General features: G+C 37.9%; 1 pseudogene; it reads right to left on the bottom strand.

Annotated features, from left to right (window-relative positions):
• Positions 1-242: 242 nt before the first annotated feature.
• Positions 243-18121, bottom strand: LOC139457771 (uncharacterized; annotated as a pseudogene).
• Positions 18122-23387: the final 5266 nt, after the last annotated feature.

Below are 23387 nucleotides of genomic sequence, written 5' to 3'. Positions count from 1 at the left end.
TGACTAACCATGAGTCCAGGCAGTCATGTGGGTACCCGGGTCCTGCTCAGTACCCACCCGACCCAGGTACCCGAGTTACCCGTTGCAGCCCTAATAAATTCACACATTGTCATACAAAGAAATACTAATGTTACAAAATGACATGTCACTGTGGTTCATGTACATCAAATTACTTTTCTTGTAAAGATAATATATGTTGTTGTTGATATCAGTGTGCAAGCACAATCATCACAACACATCCAGCAAGTCAGTCATCCTGTATAACAGTGGCATTTTAATCCTCCCTCTGTGAACCAAGCCATCATTATTCGTCATCCACAGTGATGTGGACACCCCTCCCTGGAACTTGACTGGCATCAAATTCTGTTGATTTACATTCATAGTTGACTTCTTCATAGGGTTTATTCAGCACATCCATCAGAATATGAATTATAGCTTCCTTTACCCCAACATACATCAGGTAATCTGTGGCAGCTCTGAAGTGTGAAAAAACATATGTTTATGTAAAAACAATTGACTAAGCACTGTAGCTCACAAAGACATCAACACATGTAGGCAACAGTTTGAAATATCAACAAAGCCAGTCATCTAACAGGATTTGTTGTAAGCATTGTCATTCATTCATTTTCATAGAACTATTTAAAGAAAACGCAATGAATATATCCAGAAATTGCAGCCTTACTGAAATATTTGGTTAACACGTGACATCATTGGAACAAGTATGTGATGTTTCAGTGTAATTGTTTATGTGGTTTCTAAGGAGAAGAGAGACATCAGAAAGGGGCTTCACACATTGTACCCATGTGGGGAATCGAATCCGGGTCTTCAGCTTGATGTGTGAATGCTTAACCAGTAGGCTGCCCTACCACCTCGAAGGAGAAGATGTTTACTCAGATGACAGATAACCAGTCCATGACATTAACTGGGTACAATGACAGGCAAAAATATTTGACCATTTCATACTGACTTTTGTTATTTGAACATGACAGTCACTGGAACTGTGTACCCCATGAGCAACATTCTATTCTTTTACCTGTCAGTGCCAATTTAATGTTAAGTGTTGGCTTCCATTTTTTCTTTGCTAATCACCTATCAGCACCAATTATCAGTTGGCTTCCCTTGTTAAGTTACCACCTTTGTTATGTTATTACTTTTGTTGTTCTAACAGGTAGATACATACATACATACCTCCATACCTACACACACACACACACACACACACACACACACACACACACACACACACACACACACACACACACACACACACACACACACACACACACACACACACACACACACACACACATACATACATACATACATACATAAATTCTCTTCCTCATGTGTATTGTTGAAAGACATTATAACATTACATATTATGACAGTTTATGTTCCTTATCAATACCTTAATAAGGTTTTTGGAGAGTAAAAGAAAAATAGCTGATCACCACCATGGACTATAGGAAGATTGTCTGCCCTGAGAGCAGGAACATTAGGGTCTGATCTCCGGCTGCGTCATACCAAAAGACGTTAAAAGATTGCTAACGCAAATTGTGTAACCTTTAATACAGTTTGCTGACTCTGACCCAACTAGTACTTGTTTTAGCCCCTTATTGTCGAGCACCAGACAGGGTAGGAACAAGTACAACCTTTTATCGTCTTTTGGTATGACGTGGCTGAGGGTCGAACCCACGACCCTCTTCTCTCCAGGTGGATGCTCTATCCACTAGACCACGGTGGCGTAAATCATGTGTTTTTTCAACATAAAGGTATTCTTACATCATGTGCTTTTGCGTTAAAAGTTCCAGCTTCTTTTCAACCTTGCACTTGAACAGTCGCATACTCCCCGAGTATATCCTCCTGTATCAACAAAGAAATCCATCATTTCATCATAGTCAACTGTTGGGTAAGTACCCCATGGGACAGAACATAGGTCCATAACAACATATGCTAACCTAATTTATCTGATGGTCAGGTTCGATGACTTGGTTTATTACATGTCAAGTGGAAGTGTCTATATGTCAGTGTGTCTGGCAGTTAACTACCTGCATTGTTGCTTATTTGATGGCAATATGTGTCATGTGTAGAGTACTTCATCAGGAATTACATGACATTCCATGAATGAAAACGAAAGCCAATCCTACAATACATTTTTAGTAAATGCAAATAAATGTAACATTAAGCCAATCATGGTATCTATCTCATTCCTCTGGTATAACCTCAAAACTTAAATATAATGTATGTTATCAGGAATTATTTGAAACAACCTGTTTCACAAAGTGTCACAAAATATTAATATTTAATACCGTGTATCTTTCAGTCTTGTAAATGTCAAAGCTGATATCAAGTACTGAAGCATTTTTTGCTGCATCTGAAACAATAATAAAAGTATGCAAAATATATAGGGAATACACGTCTTGTTATGTAATGAAGTAAGTAGTTAAGCAAATATAAGCAGATATAGCAACTTTAATAACATTTTGTTTTAGTTAAAAGCACAAGTTAATTTGGAACGTGTTTAAATTGTACTTGTGACAACAGGGGCACCACAATGTCCTCATGACTTACCACCATGCACTTTCAGATAAAAATACTGTGTGTGGGAATAAAAGTGGAAAAAACATTTTCATAAACATAAAAAAATAAAAGCAACAAATCCCTTTCTATTATCATGTGAAATTTCTGCTTAAAGGGAAGTCTTTTTACGAGTTTCACCATATCACAAGCATGTTTTTATGAACAACTGTCAATACAGGGTGTTCAAAGAAAGGTGATGGTGTCGTTTCCCACTTATGACACCAATCACAAACACATGCAAGACTCGTGACACCTAAATAAATATGGGAACATATGGTACAAGTCAAAAAAAAGAATTGCATGGGACATCATTTTGGTCATTAATGCATTAAAGTTGGAAATGGCTTCCACATGTCTACCATGAAATGTTTTGAAAGCTTGCTGAGGCTTTGAATATTGTAGCCTTGATCAAACATGTTTGAAGCAAGAGTTGTATGGCACTCTTTGAAAAACTTTGTAGAAAGAGCACGCTCAATTGTACCTTAAAAGGCTGTAGCTGTTTGAAAATTGTCAGACATAAAAGCATAGTTGAGTACTAGAAAGTTGACATCATCCTATTTGTTCTAGTCTTGTGTATACTTTACTGTCACTCTGAATCCTTATGCATAGACCAAAATATAAAACAGATGTACTAGTCACTTTTATTTCCAGTTCAGTGGAAGGGTACAGCTACTTACATTATTGAACAATTTCAGATCATTGATATACAGGAATCTAAAGTAAAAATTCTTGACTGAATTCCTGTGTTTTTTATTTTGCCAATCTGAGCAGGAGTTCTGATTCATATGCATAAAGAAACAGATGGGCAAGGACCTGAGCACATGGCTACTACAGGAACAGATCCAACAAGAAGGTCCAATTATTCCAATTAACCTAGTAATTGCATGAACTAAACTATCTAAATAAAAATGGTACAGACGTTACTAGAAGTCAGACAAAACATATACTTAATGCAGTATGCAGTATGACTTCCATGCTCTCACACTGGTTGATTACTTCCTTCTATGTCTACAGTGTTATTTATAGGAAAACAATTCTTATTATGCCACAGTTTCCAAACCTGAATGTACTAAAGTACCTATAATGAATTATTCACTCTTAAAACTATCTGACAGGTTATCTCAAAGCATTGTCATAGTATCTTCTTACCTACATGAAATGTCATGTTATTGTAGTTTACCAAGTCTCATTTGGTGATGGAAGTAGTAATACTTTCTCAGTAGGTGTAACCAAAAACCTTCAGGTGGGTATTTGTTCAATAATCTGTGCACTGTTCTCAACAGAATACAATGACAGATTGAACCCATTTTTATACATCAAAAGAATGGACAGCTTGACTGATGTATCATGTACACAATCCTTAAAGCATGGTCTTGCATTGAAATAGCTCACAAATTATCATGTAACGTTTTCATGAGCAATGATTGGAAGGATGTTTGTTAAAAATATATGAGGCAACTGTCACATTTGAGAAGGTACATACATATTGAGACAGATATCCCTCTGCAAAATTGACTCTTCGGTCTGGTGTTGGGAAGCCGCTGACAAACTCATCATGCCTTTGAAGTTGTTCCTCACTGAAAAACATATCTAAAATGAGTGTTTGTTGTTCAGTGCCCCACTCAGCAATATCAATACTATATTGTGTCTCAACAAGACAAAATAGTGTTTTGATATTATGAGCAAAGTTCTCACAGTCATAATGTATGATGTCATAAATTCATCCAGGGTCACAGAGATTTACCACCTGATCCATTAAGTCTCTGGTGTGACAAGCATAGGTTGCTAGGGACTATTTCTAACACAATATCCATTAAGTATCCTGGTGTGACAAGCATAGGTTGCTAGGGACTAGTTCTAACACAATATCCATTAAGTATCCTGGTGTGACAAGCATAGGTTGCTAGGGACTAGTTCTAACACAATATCCATTAAGTATCCTGGTGTGACAAGCATAGGTTGCTAGGGACTAGTTCTAACCCAGCATCCATTATGTATCCTGGTGTGACAAGCATAGGTTGCTAGGGACTAGTTCTAACCCAGCATCCATTAAGTATCCTGGTGTGACAAGCATAGGTTGCTAGGGACTAGTTCTAACCCAGGATCCATTAAGTATCCTGGTGTGACAAGCATAGGTTGCTAGGGACTAGTTCTAACACAATATCCATTAAGTATCCTGGTGTGACAAGCATAGGTTGCTAGGGACTAGTTCTAACACCATATCCATTAAGTATCCTGGTGTGACAAGCATAGGTTGCTAGGGACTAGTTCTAACACAGTATCCATTAAGTCTCCTGGTGTGACAAGCATAGGTTGCTAGGGACTAGTTCTAACCCAGCATCCATTAAGTATCCTGGTGTGACAAGCATAGGTTGCTAGGGACTAGTTCTAACCCAGCATCCATTAAGTATCCTGGTGTGACAAGCATAGGTTGCTAGGGACTAGTTCTAACCCAGCATCCATTATGTATCCTGGTGTGACAAGCATAGGTTGCTAGGGACTAGTTCTAACCCAGCATCCATTAAGTATCCTGGTGTGACAAGCATAGGTTGCTAGGGACTAGTTCTAACCCAGGATCCATTAAGTATCCTGGTGTGACAAGCATAGGTTGCTAGGGACTAGTTCTAACACAATATCCATTAAGTATCCTGGTGTGACAAGCATAGGTTGCTAGGGACTAGTTCTAACACAGTATCCATTAAGTATCCTGGTGTGACAAGCATAGGTTGCTAGGGACTAGTTCTAACACAGCATCCATTAAGTCTCCTGGTGTGACAAGCATAGGTTGCTAGGGACTAGTTCTAACCCAGCATCCATTAAGTATCCTGGTGTGACAAGCATAGGTTGCTAGGGACTAGTTCTAACCCAGCATCCATTAAGTATCCTGGTGTGACAAGCATAGGTTGCTAGGGACTAGTTCTAACACAGTATCCATTAAGTCTCCTGGTGTGATAAGCATAGGTTGCTAGGGACTAGTTCTTACACAGTATCCATTGAGTCTCCTGGTGTGATAAGCATAGGTTGCTAGGGACTAGTTCTAACACAGTATCCATTAAGTCTCCTGGTGTGACAAGCATAGGTTGCTAGGGACTAGTTCTAACCCAGCATCTATTAAGTATCCTGGTGTGACAAGCATAGGTTGGTAGGGACTAGTTCTAACACAGTATCCATTAAGTATCCTGGTGTGATAAGCATAGGTTGCTAGGGACTAGTTCTGACACAGCATCCATTGAGTCTCCAAGTGTGACAAGCATAGGTTGCTAGGGACTAGTTCTAACACAGTATCCATTGAGTCTCCTGGTTTGATAAGCATAGGTTGCTAGGGACTAGTTCTAACACAGTATCCATTCAGGACTTCAATTAGTGCTTCGTGTTTTAATGGTACTTCAATAATTCATTGTTTTAGCTTGTTTCGTTTTGGTAAAACCCACAAACACAGGTTAGGAGTAAATCAAACACTATGAGAAAGCAACTGGAATAAAAACCCAGTTATTACTATATCTGGATTGAAAGTCATTCCAAGTTATCTGCCAACAAAACTCACGGTGCATCTCTTGCAGCAATTCTCTGCAGGTGTGCCACTACATTTTCTTTCTGTATAAATTTTAGTAAAGAGAAACATCATTAACACAAGTTTAAGAAAACATCTTACTGAGAGTGAATAATACCTTCTTATCAGGTATCTAATCGCAGCAACTGACATGTGCCTCTTACAATTGTTAAGCTAAACTTTCAAATAATGTTTTGTGAAATATGAAGGCACCATGGCAAAAACATTTATGAAGGTAATACAAGAGTACTGTTTACTCAGATAGAATTTTTAGAATTTTTTTTATTAAAACAAAAGTACATCTGAAATCATCTTTGGTTAATATTTCATACTGAAAACATTAATGGATCTATCATTAAGCAACTGACACAATAATAAGGAAATGTCTTGTTGTTGGTGTTGCAATGGGTTTAGACATGCCTTGTGTTCCCATACAGCAGTGTTGATTGGATACTTTGAATCTGAATCTGATTCATCTTCTGTGTCCATTTTGGTGTCATTAGCTGCTTCTGTCTCTTTCTCTTAAAATGAAACATGATTGTATGTGAGATGTGGAACCAGTATGCGTAATCCTTGTACAAGTAACAAGCATATGAATGAACACAAGAATGTTTTTTCTGTGTATGATAAGTATGAAATGGTTAATGTCAGAAGTATACTTATATTAGCTCTCTATCCTTAATTTCCAATGAGTCTGTGAATATATGAAATGTTCAGTACCAATATAGTAATATACTGATATCTCTGTGGTCAGAGATGTCATAAATTTATATCTGATAATAGGTACATGCCACGGTCTCAATGTGACGATCCAAGAGTAATTTAGTTCTTAACTTAAAGAACATGCACATGCTGGCACTTGCACAATGCTAAGCATTATTGGGCTTTGTTTCAGCATGAAGACAGAGTCAACTGTTTTGAGTAATATGTAATGTTATAGGTATATATTGCAAAAACCTACACAAGTTCTGAATGCTTTGACATGGTGACCTGCCATAATTATTTGAACTGTACCATCAATAAAGGACAAACCTCCTTCTGTGGACATTGGTATGAGTGTCACATAATGCAGCTCCCACAAGTGGCCTATGCTTAGTACTGGCATGTCTCCTCGGTATTCAGCTGGACGAATGAATGTAGGCTCATTTGCAATTGTTGTAATGATCCTGATGGTCACCTTATAGAGGTCAGCTGTTGCCTGCAGAATGATGTTGTCTCCCCATTCTCCCAACATCTTCATCTTGATGATATAGTCTCTGAATGTTGGATAATGGTTTTTATCCACGAAGTCTTTAAACAGACGCCGCTTGCCCTAAAACATGTTCAGTTAGTGTGAGACTGAGAAATGTTACTGTTCTTCTCTCTTCTTATACTACATGTAATACACATAAAATGAAAAAAACAAAAAACAACAAAAAACATGACTCAATGTTGTGTTGTATAGTCATCTAAGTTCAAAGCTAAAATGGTACAAAATCTCTACAAGTGACAAACCTCACATTGTCGGAAGATACCATTTTGCATGACCCCCATGGGGAAGTATTGGTACTTGCATCTTTATGTTAAATGCAACATGCATAGATAATGAATTGAAATTGTGCAATTCATCAGGTTCCATGAATTTGGTCAAGTGTTTTTATGTTTGCCCAAAACTGGAAAAAGTGAAAATTCAAGATGAGCTAATGAAAAAACAGATTTCACTGGCTTGCTGTATAAGTGCATTTACCTTAAATGCAAAGTTTAGTCCCATTTCACCTCATCCCAATCTATATGCCTTTCAAAATTTACTTGAACCTATTCATTGGGGTAAACATAAAGTATCAGAAATTATTCATACAGCCAAACTGAATATAAAGTCAGTGGTTTATACTGTAACCTAAAAGAGCCACTTTGCATAATAATTTTAGACTTGTTCATTTAGAAATGTGTATACAGCCTTTCTGTACAAAATTTCAGCCATCACATTTTTTAAATGCCTTTTAAGGTCCTGATAACACTTTATGAGGTCAAAAGTAAAACAAATTTTATAATGTAATATAAAATCAGCTGCGGAAGTATGAAACCTATTAGAACTGTAGCTAACATGTACATATGTGGCAGATAAAAGTGAATATTCAGCTTATTTTACACACCTTATCTGACAACTGTCATGCAATTTTGAAACTTAAATTCTCAATATTAAGAGGTGTCTCATAATATATCCAAAACATTTGAAAGTAATATACCCTACTAAACAGGCTGACCTGAGGGATGTTTCCTTCATTGGGACAACCATTCGTTTATCTTGTTTTAAATAAAGAAGTTTAATCAATGTCAAGGGCATCACCAATAGTCCCATGACTCTCTAGCTCACATAACGTAAGAAGAATTAATGAAAATATATTTGATGGAAAGGTTGAGAGCAAATTGTCATTGACATATTTAACATAAGATCCAAAATATGTGAGTACTTTTCAGAGACAATAATAACTAATACCATTCAGGCAAACCTTTGCTTCATAAGCTTTGAGGTTTCGTCCTGTAAGCCAAAATTTCAGTAACACAAAAAAAGATATGTGGAATTCATTACTGGATAAAAATTGAAATTCACCAAATCAAATGTACTGCCGTTATTGTAAAAAACATTCTTACTGCATATCAATGTTCATAATAACAAATATAAACTTTTTTAATCCATTGAGGTGTAAAAATCTGAACAAACTTGCATGCCAGATTTTCAGCTGGTCCACTGATTTCTAAGAATAACATGATTCCAAACAAATAGGACATGGCTTCAGCCCAATTAGGCTTTCACATTTTATTCACTATATCAAATTACTACCCTAAGAAAATTGAAAGTATGCATTATTGTTTACTTACCTGTACATATTGCACAACCTTTTCTCGCAGATGTTTATGGCTGATTATGTCAATGTCATGTATTTGAAGCTGTTGAGCCAATGCAATAAACATGCAGTTACCAGCCCCTTCATTGTCCACAATGTCAAGGTCATAGAATGAGGCCTCCATCTCCAGTTCTTTCATAGTTGGAGTCTTCTTGTGTCCTGCATAGACACATTATATAAGTCACACAAATTGACCTGTAATATATCTCTTAGTATATTGTTTTTATGGAAACAACTGTAATGTTCTGCAATACATGTACTGATGTAGTATTTTTCAGCTGAGACAATGAGCCATTTCAGATGTGCATGATATACAAGAAGACATATGAGCAACTGACACAACATCATATGGAGAATTTGTGTACTCCTTCCAACAGATATAATTATGCATCTAGGATTGATCAGTCTTGTTGATCGCACCTATCTGTATTCAGATATTACCTTTTGTTACTGCATTGTCTCTCCTCTTGGTTTGAGCCTGTTGTTCTCCCTTTCCTTAAAAGTATAAACATACATCACCAAGTGCAAGCATATACCTTCAGGATAAAGTAATGCTTTACATTCATTTTATTTTGAAAACATTTATTCCGTTGAAGTGTTCAATATGTGTAAATGTACTCTGAAAGGTGGAAAATTTGTACAAGTATTGATTACCCTTCTTATTGTGCATGCATGCATGCAAGTATTCATGCATATGCCTAATGTTTTCCAGAAGATTCCTATGAGGTGTCTCAAATTGTAATACCTTTTTCATCCTGTGTTTTTCCCCTTTTGAGTGGCTTTCTACCCTCTCCTCTTGCATCTGGCAGAGCATCTGTTAGAAAAATATATGAAAATTATCACATTTATCCCTTCTTCTGCACATACCAACATATCACAGAGCGACCAATTTGACTGGTTAAGGAACTGAACTGAACTGAAAATCAACAAATGGTCCAACCATTGACTGCAGTTTGATTCCAGACCCTTGATCAGTTGTGTTTTGTATACCACCTAACCTCCTGTGTCAATGTTAGCTTTCGTTCCAAGAAGACAAACCAATGAATGTCCCTTGTAAGTAATGTATAATATCACAGGAAGTATCATATACCACATTAATCCTAAGATTTGAGTACAAATGACAAAACAATTAATGACTACACCAAATTATTTCAATACCTTGCAAAGTCGTGAATTAGTAATGGCATGTAATTACATTTGCTATGATCCATATAATACTTTCAAAATTCTGAACCATAATTCCACAACAGCAAAAACATTAATTAATGTATGTTCCTAATTTTAAGTATGATACTGTTCCTTCTCTTAATTAACACTGCAGTATTAGCAACATCCACACTGTCTGGGTACCATGTCATAGAATAAACCAAGTTACCCAATCACCTGGTCAAATTAGTCACCTCAAGCATGTATTGCTGGAGACCTTTTTCAACCTGAAGTAGCAACATGAGTTGTATCATCTTTGATAACTGTTCTGCTTAGCTGTCCAACTTGGTATTTTCTTAGAAATGCAAAGTATAAAAGTCTACCAAAGAAACTGAATAGCAGAATAACAGAACCTGCCTGATGTGTATAGAAAGTTTCATGAAGAAATACGCAATGGTTTATGAATTGTGCTCTGGAAACAAACCCCACCCTCATTTGAACCAACTTGTTGCCATGAAAATGCAAATGAAATATTATAAACATTCCAGTATGGGAAAAGGCACCAATTGTGAGGGTCCATGAAGAAATATTGAATGCTCTTGATACAAAATGTGACAGATGGACACACTGATCTCGTTTCTGTATCTCCAACTGCACTTACTTTGGGTGGAGGAAATGATCAAAACAGCAAATACATTACAAACATCATGTCTTTGCAGTCCATCAAGATAGATGATGTCATCTATTCTGTAAGAACTATTTCATTTAAAATACATCATTAAACATACTTGCTAATTACATACTATTCATAAACTACTTCTTGAAGTATGTACCTTCATATATCCTCATTCTTCTCCTCTTCTCTTCTTTTCTTGTCCGAGAAGTAATGTCACACACCTGCTCCCACTGTACATGCTTGTTCGGATAGGCAACCTTGAATTGGGAGTTCTGGGAATCTATTTCGACAACAGTTCCTTTCTTGCATTTTTGCATCCCTTTTTTGGGCCCACCTCGTTTGACTCTGGTATCTTTTCCATGAACCCTCACCAGAACTTCATCCCCTATCTTGTACACTGATGTGTCCTTGTTTTCGTGGTGTTTTTTAATCATTTCTGATGATTTGGTCAGTGACGCCTGCAGCACAGTTTTCCTGAGGTTTGTGATTGCTTCTATTCTCTCATTAATGCCATGTTCGTCTCCAGTATCCTAAAGAATAATAAAGCATTACATTTACCATGTTTTTATATCCACATATCTAACATAAACGTCAAATAATATCACTTCCACTTCACATGTAGTTTTACCTAAACATATCATTACTTCTAATATCTTGCAATTGAAATAGTTCTATGTACATGTCTCTACTTGTCACATCTACTGTCATTATTGCACAGGTTTACAGGCCCCAATGACAGTTATTATCCCCTGCACCTACAAATTTTTCTTTTTATTTTGTATAAAGTTTTGAAATTTTGACTTAGTCTCTGAACTGAATGGAAGCAGTGGGGTTTACCAGAGCAGAACCTGAAAACTGTTCAAGATATCTTCATGAAACTTTGTACAATATAAGTCTATGGCTATTATAGAGTCTTTTTTCTTTAAAAAACTTCAAAATATGATTTATTTTCTTATTCTAATTAAATGACACACCAGTAGACACTGCAACAAAATCCATAAAAGCATTAATTGTAGATGTATTAGAAATTCACCAGGTTTTGAGGTGTCAGCATGCTTACAACTTTTGTACCTTATCTGTACCATGTACCTTACTCTGGTAACTACTTGTACCTATAAAGGGCTGCAACAATACCTGCCTGAAAACAATGCTCTACAATACCATGCATGATATCTAAATATTCTTAGCTTACACAAACTTGAAGATGATAATAACCTTTGTTTAGATGTACAAAGTTTATGGAGATGTTATATTAGCTCTTGTATTCAACCTCTTCTACAAGGAGGTGAGACAAACTGATAATTTACAATGTCACATTTGATTGCACATATCATTGTATTTAAAACTAGACAATGGGCGGGGTATATAGATGAGTTTGTCTCTTGTTATGCGTAATGACATAAATCCTCCATACCTCATCACTCTCTGCAGATAGTTCGCACAGCTCATCTTCTTCAGAGCAAGAGTATGCATCAACTGTACTCCCAGCTCTCAACAAGTTCTTGAAGTGTACTGGAGGGCAGCCCAACATGGCCTTGTATGGTGAACAACCTGTTAACATAGTAATTACGTTTAAATACAAGCCTGTGTTTCTCATGTCTTCTTCAACAATAAATGTCACAACTGCACTGTGGCAATATTGATATTTCCAGAGTTCTATAAATTTGCAGTAGCCTGAAGGGTGCAGGCAACTATATTTTGGTCAATACCTGGTCAACTATGAAACTGTTGTACCTTCTGTAATGAGCCATCATCATTTAACTGTGTCATAATGGTTATTTGTTGGTCAGTGCGTAAAATAAATTCAATGTCACACATCCACATTTACCATGCTTACAGTCTGAAAAGTATAGCTTACATTATGTGCTTCACACTTTGTGACATATGCCCACATTAAATTAAAGCTATATATTCAAACTTTACCAAGTGCAGAATGAATGCTTTCATTGTGTATTCTAGCATATGCTGGCAACTTTTCCACCCAGTTGAAGCTTTCTCCATCACCATGTTTGCTGTGATCAAATTCCAGATGGCTTTTCCAATCCCGGTGTGATCGTTCACTCTGAAATAAATTAACATCTAAATAGTAAACAGATTAGGCAGGCACAAAAAGTGTGCACAAGTGTAATACCATGTATATGAAATATATGAAATATATAACAAAAACAGTTTCCATAATCATAAGAAGCCTCTTCTAAAAGCTGGGTCCACTGAATGATTCCATCAATATCATAAGCATGTGTTATGAATCAACATAAAATAGTGATAGTAGCAGGTGTTCACGAAGGTTAGTGTATCCTGCCCCACCGGTGTCATCTGTCACACACATGCAAGTGTGGCTCTGCCCTAAAGATGACATGTTCCAAATAACATCAACATTAATGTTCTTACTATTTAGTATCTACATCTATTACCTCAACGTTTATAGTGTGCATGTTTTGATTGAAATTTGTCACCCACCTTTCCCTGAGATTGGGGATGGTGAGCCCGACTTCGGACAATCTTCGTTCCCATTTCAATGCAGAGTTGGTTGACTGCTCCCTTAAACTCAGAGCCTTGATCGCACTGTAAGATTCTTGGATTTCCCCATCCATACTCAAAGTAGATTTTGTGGAGTTCCAATGCCACTGAATTGGCTCTTTTGTTGGAAAGAGGCCGAAGCCACAAGAATCTTGTGAAAACATCAATAACAGACAAGATGTAAATGAATGTTTCACCATCATTTTCTGCAGGCATTCCAGTTAGTTCCACAAGGTCAACCTGATGTCGCCCCATTGGTGTTCTTGAGATCACCGGTTTTAGTTTGGCAGCATTAACAAGTTTAGGATGTAACAGTTGCCTGTCATCTTGCCTGTCTATAAAGTCTTGTATGGCTTCCTGAGAAATGCCAGCATAATACTGGTTTATCAATGTTCTTATTTTCTTTGCTCCAGAACCCCGCAACTCATTGTAAAATTTGCAGATGACATTATCAAGTTCTTACTTTGATATCACTATTTTCCTTTCCCCATCAATAATCTCCAGTCTATATTCTCCTTGGACAGGGTTGTGAATTTCTGTCAAAGATAAATTGAACTTCCGTATTTTCTGGCAGACATGGTAAAACTTGACAGTCTTGCTATCCTTGGGAATGTCACCTCCTTCAAGTTTTAATCTAAGGCAGTCGTAATTCTCCTTTGAAATCACACCAATACTTCTTTTTCTTGAACATTTTACCTGAAATGCATTAAAAGCAAACCTATTACATCATGTTCAACTGTATGTCATACATGATGTCCATAATCACATTTACCAGGCTTTTCTTTCATATTACTAAATTTATTGACTATGTGCATTAGTCATCCTACAAAAACACATTACCAAAGATACAGAAACTCACCCTCATTGGGCAATGTACATGTCACATGTTAGGCTGAGCCAGAGAAGAGAAATAGTACATGATTTGTTCAAAACACATACTGTAATTCCCAATAAGTACTCGAGTGTTCATTGAAATTTTGTGATAACGTTCTTCTACATGTCCTCATATTTGGTTGCTGATGCTGACAAAAGAATGATGACTAACAATCTATTTTCCACAATCATATTTCTAGGATTTAAGGAAAATTTAAATAAACAGACACTCAGAACTATTTCTTTCTTATTGATTGTGAATGTGGTACTTGGTGCTAGTCTTAAAATAAACTGCATATAGAGTAACTGTTTTCATAATGACTGCCATATCAGCCTTTCAAATCACAAGATTCACTGAAATGTGTTCATATTGTAATATATATGGTAAATAAAGCCAAAGACAATCAGGCAATGTAAACACGTAACCCTTAATTCTATGCAGTATTTCAGTTTTTCAGAATACCAGGTTATCCTAATGATTGTAAAGAAAGAAAGGAAAACCTTCCCATAATCACATCTTGGTAAAGAACTTTTCAAAATGTTTACTACTTGCAGAAATGGCCCCTATTTTAGTGTCAAGTATTCATACTTAAAACACTAGATTATGATATACAGAACTGTAATGGAATGTCATGCTCACTATAAAAAGTACACATCATAGGCTCATGGTAATGGGAAAATCATAAAAATTAACAAGTTATTTAGCATATGTTGTAGAAGTAGAAGGACCCTCAATATACAAGAACAGATTGTCATGCAGGGAAATGTCTGAGTAGGGAAATGTCTGAGTAGGGAAATGTCAGTGTTGGGAACTGTCTGTGTGGGGAAATGTCCATGTGGTTTGTAGCTAATTACATGCAGAATGCGTCATATAGATCAGTAGCAGACACACAGCCTAACCCCAGGGTGAGCTAATGATTATCTTATAAGATTCCTCTTTAGTTTGTGTCTTGTTTTGGGTGTACATACTCACAGTATGGTATAATGGACAGATTGTCACACCATGAAAGTTATCACCACATCATACAAAGGCTAAGCAATATTACTTCAGAAAAATAGATGAACATGAGATGTATGAGTACCTGTTCTGTTCTAATGATTAATGAACAAACAAATTATACCATTCTTAACAAACATATCAAGATGTCATCATGACACAATAGTTCAGCTATTGCCGAATTTTAAATATTGCTGTGTGCGAAGTAGTTACATGAAACAATTAAGTTATCACTTTTCTTCAGACTAAGAAATAAAGGCCCGGTTCCACCATGCTCTTTGCATGACTTGTTTTAGTTACATTGCATGTCAGTTCTAATAATACTGAACAAACAAACCGGTGGGAACTGAAGTAAATGATGTACTGACGGTAATCATTACAAGGCCTTACAAAATGGAAAGGAATATATTTTATTCTGGACCTACAAATCCTATCTTACAATAATGACCAAAACATTAGATATCTAATGTAAGTAGAACTTGTAAACATAAGTACCTAATCAAATTAACTTTGATCTAAACATAGAGTTAAAAAAAGTAACATATACATATCATTGTATGAATTCATAGTGTTGGTACTTACTCTTGCCATTGGTTGGGATGTACTGGACTGTGTCTGTTTCCTCAAATCATCTGACATTCTGACAGATATTCAGGAATCTCATCTGCAAACAAATGATACTACATGAAACTAGTTTTCCTAAATTGTTGACAATTGTTGAATATGTGTGCTTTGTGTTTTTTGCCCAGACCCAGGGAGAACATTTGTAATGTGATCGCCATTTATCAGTTTCTGGGGTCCCCATCCTGCCATTGTCCCTGGCACTACCTCTCTTCAGTGTGGAAATATCAGTATGAAGTATACAAGTCTTATGAATATTGGTTTTTACAATCTGCCAGCTCTCTGTATTAATGAGGTAGAGGACATTAATTATCAACCTTAGGTATGGGTAATTTAAAATGGGATTGAGGTTAGGACCATATTTAGATGAGACCCTCACCCCCCCCCAAAACAATTTGAAACATTGGAAAATATGATACTTTCATATTTTTTTAACAAATGAAGAATACAGGTCCAAATTGCGAAACCGCATTTTATTTCTATCCCATGAACATGGTGCTGCAAATACTCAGGTTTGGAGGTCTTCTCTTTAAGACTTTCAAAATATGTATTATTACCAAAACAAGAATTATTTGATATGAGGAAGTTAGTATCATACATGGCAATTAACACTGCTGATTACCTGAGATATGTCAATCATTAAAGATATGCTGAAACGTATGTGCCTACAGCAATGATATCACTAACCTGCAATGTTTAACTGTCATCAGGACAGATAATTGTAGCGCCAATCCAACAGAGAAATATAACAAGGAGATATGATTCAATGTTACACACATGGATTGTTGATACTGACTAGTACCTGGCACAGTTGAAAAGTCATTCACATTCCATAAACAACCACATACAACAATCTTATATTCTTAGCTACTAACTTCAGGAAGCGATGGTCATTGGCCTTTTCAATGAAACAAGTGTTTTCATTGGCTAATTCATCATGATTGACAGAAACGAGGAATGAACAGTACCAGATCAGTGACCATAAACCATGGTACTGAGGATGGCATAATGTTGCATCCTACATACACCAACATGCCAGCTCTCTGTATTAATGAGATCAAAAGCATGTTGTGTATTGAATGAAAGAACACATTGCCCCCATGTGAGAGCACCATACAAACATAAAGGGGTGGAAATATACAGGTATCTGTGTGAGAAGGAGGTAGAGGACCTTAATTATCAACCTGGTTAGGACCATATTTAGATGAGACCCTCCCCCACCCCCACCCCCACCCCTCCCCCCCCCCCCCCCCCCACCCCCACCCCAACCACACACACACACATTTTATGTGCATTAATTATGTCCCCAATATATACAGATTGCATTTTCATTGACATTTATAACATATAACAAATGAAATATTTAACCTTTTTATTGAAAATAATACAGAACCATGTCATTTATGTTGTACGTAGACACTCCCCCAAATATACTTGTGATAAATTTTGGTGACCCCCTACATGTTGTCATTAAAACGGCCCTCCCCAACCCGTTCCATTATTTGCTGTGTAATTTCTTTATGATCACCCCCCAATAAATATATAAATTACCAGTCCTTATGATATTCTACAATATTCTGCAATGGCATGCAAGATATAAAGTCGTGTTTTTAATTACATTTTTAAATCTAAATATATTTGAACCAAGTCTGTCAGGATTTGACAAAATTGGTAAATAGTGAAAAGGATGTAACTTTTTCATGTGTCATATTCGCAAATGCATTTATAATGGCATTTATTTATTTTTCAAATTTAAAGTTTATTTCTATTTCTACATTTACCCTGTAGTTTTGAATATAAGAATTTAGAGAAACCACACGAAATAAGGCATAATATATTCATGTAAAGATAAAAAGATACTTTCCACAATAATTAACATGAAAAAGTTATTTCATAATTTCTAGTTCTGAGTGAGTAATTAGCATGTTATGTTATACTTAATGTTAACTGCCTCACAATTAAGTTCTCTTCTAGGAAGTCATTCTTGGTGCACACACTTAGCATACTACTACACAATGTGTTTCATCCAATACTGACAGAACATAATAGCACAGGAAACAGGTATTCCAGGTTGGGTATCAAGCAGGCTATGCTGGTCATGTAACTTTATTTCTGTAACTGTCTTTCCTGTAACATTTTTTCCTACAATCAGGGTAAGATCTAATAATACCTCAACTGACAAATACAGGTAGTGATAGGGTGGGGGGTGTACATGAAGGACGAAATCAGACTACCAGTTGTTGGACTTTCATTTTGTGGAAGACTCAGTGGGTTACATCGCTGACTCTGTGCTTGCGATAAGGTGGCTCACTCTGGGTGTAATACTCTGCAAAATTTTTCACCAGAATACATGCATAAAAGATGTACATGCACAATTAATAAAAAATCAATCTGTCGGAGAAATTGGGACAAAGAAACATCATACACAAGAGAATTGAACCCCCCTCTGTCTAAACCAGTGGATGGATTGTAAAAGAGTAGGGGATCCATTCTAATATGTGGTTGATGTCAGCCTCTACTACACTGCCAACTTTGATATTAATAGAGCCAAGGTTCAACCACGCAGATAAAGCAAATGGAGCATGTCTTTCAGATATAAAGGTTGTTCTATCCTCATATATAGTTTAATAAAGTATAGTTTAACCTGAACCATTATAAGGCACAAGGACAATTGTGTTTAATATCCATTCAGTCTGCAGTAAATCCATAATCAAACACAGAAATAACTAACATTAAAACTTTTAGTTTTAATATTAATCACATCACATGGAGAACTAAACATAGACATTTACAATCACTGTCCAGCTTGATGCTGCCCATTTTTTTTCTCTCGCCCATTTTTTCTGAAATGGGAGAGAGAGTGAATGAAATTTTTCAGTCTAGATGGGGTTTTGCATGGTCAAAGGGATCAGGAGGGGCCTATACAACAGCCCATGACTGCCTGGGGGGTCCAGGGAGGGACCACCCCATCATTGTAGACTTAAGACTTTCAGCAGCTTTGAGGGCTCCTATAGCTGCCCTTAAACCTGCTGAAAGTCTTAAGTCTACTCAAGCTCTTTAAAAAAAGACAGAGAGCAAAAGAAGGTGGATTTGATTTTCTACCAGTTTCCTAGGTTGCCTTTGGCTGTTTGAAGCTCACCTGGCAAGCTGGAAGAACCTCTGAGGTGCACACTGACTGTCGCCTTGACGCGTCGAGGAAGCCGCCCATTTTTTCTGAAATGGGAGAGAGAGTGAATGAAATTTTTCAGTCTAGATGGGGTTTTGCATGGTCAAAGGGATCAGGAGGGGCCTATACAACAGCCCATGACTGCCTGGGGGGTCCAGGGAGGGACCACCCCATCATTGTAGACTTAAGACTTTCAGCAGCTTTGAGGGCTCCTATAGCTGCCCTTAAACCTGCTGAAAGTCTTAAGTCTACACAAGCTCTTTAAAAAAAGACAGAGAGCAAAAGAAGGTGGATTTGATTTTTGACCAGTTTCCTAGGTTGCCTTTGGCTGTTTGAAGCTCACCTGGCAAGCTGGAAGAACCTCTGAGGTGCACACTGACTGTCGCCTTGACGCGTCGAGGAAGCCGCCCATTTTTTCTGAAATGGGAGAGAGAGTGAATGAAATTTTTCAGTCTAGATGGGGTTTTGCATGGTCAAAGGGATCAGGAGGGGCCTATACAACAGCCCATGACTGCCTGGGGGGTCCAGGGAGGGACCACCCCATCATTGTAGACTTAAGACTTTCAGCAGCTTTAAGGGCTCCTATAGCTGCCCTTAAACCTGCTGAAAGTCTTAAGTCTACACAAGCTCTTTAAAAAAAGACAGAGAGAAAAAGAAGGTGGATTTGATTTTTGACCAGTTTCCTAGGGTGCCTTGGGCTGTTTGAAGCTCACCTGGCAAGCTGGAAGAACCTCTGAGGTGTACACTGGCTGTTGCCTTGACGCGTCGAGGAAGCCGCCCATTTTTTCTGAAATGGGAGACAGAGTGAATGAAATTTTTCAGCCAAGATGGGGTTTTGCATGGTCAAAGGGATCAGGAGGGGCCTATGCAACAGCCCATGACTGCCTGGGGGGTCCAGGGAGGGACCACCCCATCATTGTAGACTTAAGACTTTCAGCAGCTTTAAGGGCTCCTATAGCTGCCCTTAAACCTGCTGAAAGTCTTAAGTCTACACAAGCTCTTTAAAAAAAGACAGAGAGCAAAAGAAGGTGGATTTGATTTTTGACCAGTTTCCTAGGTTGCCTTGGGCTGTTTGAAGCTCACCTGGCAAGCTGGAAGAACCTCTGAGGTGTACACTGACTGTCGCCTTGACGCGTCGAGGAAGCCGCCCATTTTTTCTGAAATGGGAGAGAGAGTGAATGAAATTTTTCAGCCAAGATGGGGTTTTGCATGGTCAAAGGGATCAGGAGGGGTCTATGCAACAGCCCATGACTGCCTGGGGGGTCCAGGGAGGGACCACCCCATCATTGTAGAATTAAGACTTTCAGCAGCTTTAAGGGCTCCTATAGCTGCCCTTAAACCTGCTGAAAGTCTTAAGTCTACACAAGCTCTTTAAAAAAAGACAGAGAGCAAAAGAAGGTGGATTTGATTTTTGACCAGTTTCCTAGGTTGCCTTGGGCTGTTTGAAGCTCACCTGGCAAGCTGGAAGAACCTCTGAGGTGCACACTGACTGTCGCCTTGACGCGTCGAGGAAGCCGCCCATTTTTTCTGAAATGGGAGAGAGAGTGAATGAAATTTTTCAGCCAAGATGGGGTTTTGCATGGTCAAAGGGATCAGGAGGGGCCTATACAACAGCCCATGACTGCCTGGGGGGTCCAGGAAGGGGCCACCCCATCATTGTAGACTTAAGACTTTCAGCAGCTTTAAGGGCTCCTATAGCTGCCCTTAAACCTGCTGAAAGTCTTAAGTCTACACAAGCTCTTTAAAAAAAGACAGAGAGCAAAAGAAGGTGGATTTGATTTTTGACCAGTTTCCTAGGTTGCCTTGGGCTGTTTGAAGCTCACCAGGCAAGCTGGAAGAACCTCTGAGGTGCACACTGACTGTCGCCTTGACGCGTCGAGGAAGCCGCCCATTTTTTTTTAAATGAGAGGAGAGTGAATGAAATTTTTCAGCCAAGATGGGGTTTTGCATGGTCAAAGGGATCAGGAGGGGCCTATGCAACAGCCCATGACTGCCTAGGGGGTCCAGGAAGGGGCCACCCCATCATTGTAGACTTAAGACTTTCAGCAGCTTTAAGGGCTCCTATAGCTGCCCTTAAACCTGCTGAAAGTCTTAAGTCTACACAAGCTCTTTAAAAAAAGACAGAGAGAAAAAGAAGGTGGATTTGATTTTTGACCAGTTTCCTAGGGTGCCTTGGGCTGTTTGAAGCTCACCTGGCAAGCTGGAAGAACCTCTGAGGTGTACACTGACTGTCGCCTTGACGCGTCGAGGAAGCCGCCCATTTTTTCTGAAATGGGAGAGAGAGTGAATGAAATTTTTCAGCCAAGATGGGGTTTTGCATGGTCAAAGGGATCAGGAGGGGCCTATGCAACAGCCCATGACTGCCTGGGGGGTCCAGGAAGGGGCCACCCCATCATTGTAGACTTAAGACTTTTAGCAGCTTTAAGGGCTCCTATAGCTGCCCTTAAACCTGCTGAAAGTCTTAAGTCTACACAAGCTCTTTAAAAAAAGACAGAGAGAAAAAGAAGGTGGATTTGATTTTCTACCAGTTTCCTAGGGTGCCTTGGGCTGTTTGAAGCTCACCAGGCAAGCTGGAAGAACCTCTGAGGTGCACACTGACTGTCGCCTTGACGCGTCGAGGAAGCCGCCCATTTTTTCTGAAATGAGAGGAGAGTGAATAAAAATTTTCAGCCAAGATGGGGTTTTGCATGGTCAAAGGGATCAGGAGGGGCCTATGCAACAGCCCATGACTGCCTGGGGGGTCCAGGAAGGGGCCACCCCATCATTGTAGACTTAAGACTTTCAGCAGGTTTAAGGGCTCCTATAGCTGCCCTTAAACCTGCTGAAAGTCTTAAGTCTACACAAGCTCTTTAAAAAAAGACAGAGAGCAAAAGAAGGTGGATTTGATTTTCTACCAGTTTCCTAGGTTGCCTTGGGCTGTTTGAAGCTCACCTGGCAAGCTGGAAGAACCTCTGAGGTGCACACTGGCTGTTGCCTTGACATGTCGAGGAAGCCGCCCATTTTTTCTGAAATGGGAGAGAGAGTGAATGAAATTTTTCAGCCAAGATGGGGTTTTGCATGGTCAAAGGGATCAGGAGGGGCCTATGCAACAGCCCATGACTGCCTGGGGGGTCCACTAAGGGGCCACCCCATCATTGTAGACTTTAGACCTTCTGTAGCTTCAAGGGTTTCCGTTGATACGCCAAGGAAGCCACCATTTTTTGCTGAAATGGGAGAGAGAGTGAATGTCATAATAACAATTTAGATGAAAAAATTGCACCTTTACAAAAATAGTAGTCTTGACTGGGACTAAACTTATGTCAAAGCATTTCAAGTTATTTGAGACTTAGACAGTTCCAGTAAAGACTTCTGCAATGATTAATACCAACACATCTGTTTTTATTTCTGATGAAAATGTCAGATCATGATCAATGCGGTTATGTCTATTTTACCTGGGTTTTTTTAATTTCATGTTGTTCATACTTTTCGACAGATCTTCCATCTTGAGTAACATTAAACTGCATGTGCTCATATCTAATTAGATCCAATTAGATGCTCATCTATTATTATCTGGAATAATGGAAAATATCATCACTGATCATGTATTTTATCTAATTTTATTATTTGCCAAATGGTTATTCATAGATGTATATTGAATTTGAAAAATAAATTCCAAACAGATTTTATACAAATAGGGCATCATATCATATAATTTTTGTTTGGAGATTAAAGTTGTGTCACTTTAATACATGGAATTGAATTTCATACTTTTTACTTTATTTTCTGTTCAGAATCTGTTCATATGGTTATTTCTATCCAGAAAGAAGATTGCACATTCATGAACCTGTCTCTCAGACACATTAGAATAAATGGAGAAAGGGAGCCAACTCAAGTCTAGACTGATTTGGCAAGTCCTAATTGCCTGAGCCATGGGCCTGATTAATAAACATTGTTCTAGGCACTATTTGGATTTTATTTTATATATTTATATCACAAGCATGATAACTCTTTTTCTGGGACACCATGTGAATATGGGTAAAAATCTCAAAACCGACAAATTTTCTGATATCAACTTGCAAAAATAAAAGTGTCCCTAATATAATTTTTCTCTTGATATTAGAGAATATGATACTTGAGAAGTACTTTCTGGTTCAATGCAGTGCAGTGATGTGTTTAATTAATTAGAAAATAATTAATGAATTAGCCTAATCTGCTAGGACATTCAACTCCGTTACGGATCACAAAATGGAAAGTAATTTTAATAGCGCTAGGTTGCTTTGAAATATAAAATCATATTCAGCAATTAACATTAAGTGTGAATACAATTCAGTGTTAAACAAATGGAAACTGGCTAAATAAAATGTATGATTGGACATTTGTATGTGCTCGCTCCA

Source organism: Haliotis cracherodii, unplaced genomic scaffold (genome assembly GCF_022045235.1).
Source record: "Haliotis cracherodii isolate W230 unplaced genomic scaffold, xgHalCrac1.p SCAF_12, whole genome shotgun sequence".
NCBI lineage: Eukaryota > Metazoa > Mollusca > Gastropoda > Lepetellida > Haliotidae > Haliotis > Haliotis cracherodii.
The sequence above is the reverse complement of the archived record's forward strand: the minus strand, read 5'-3'. Positions and strand labels throughout refer to the sequence as shown.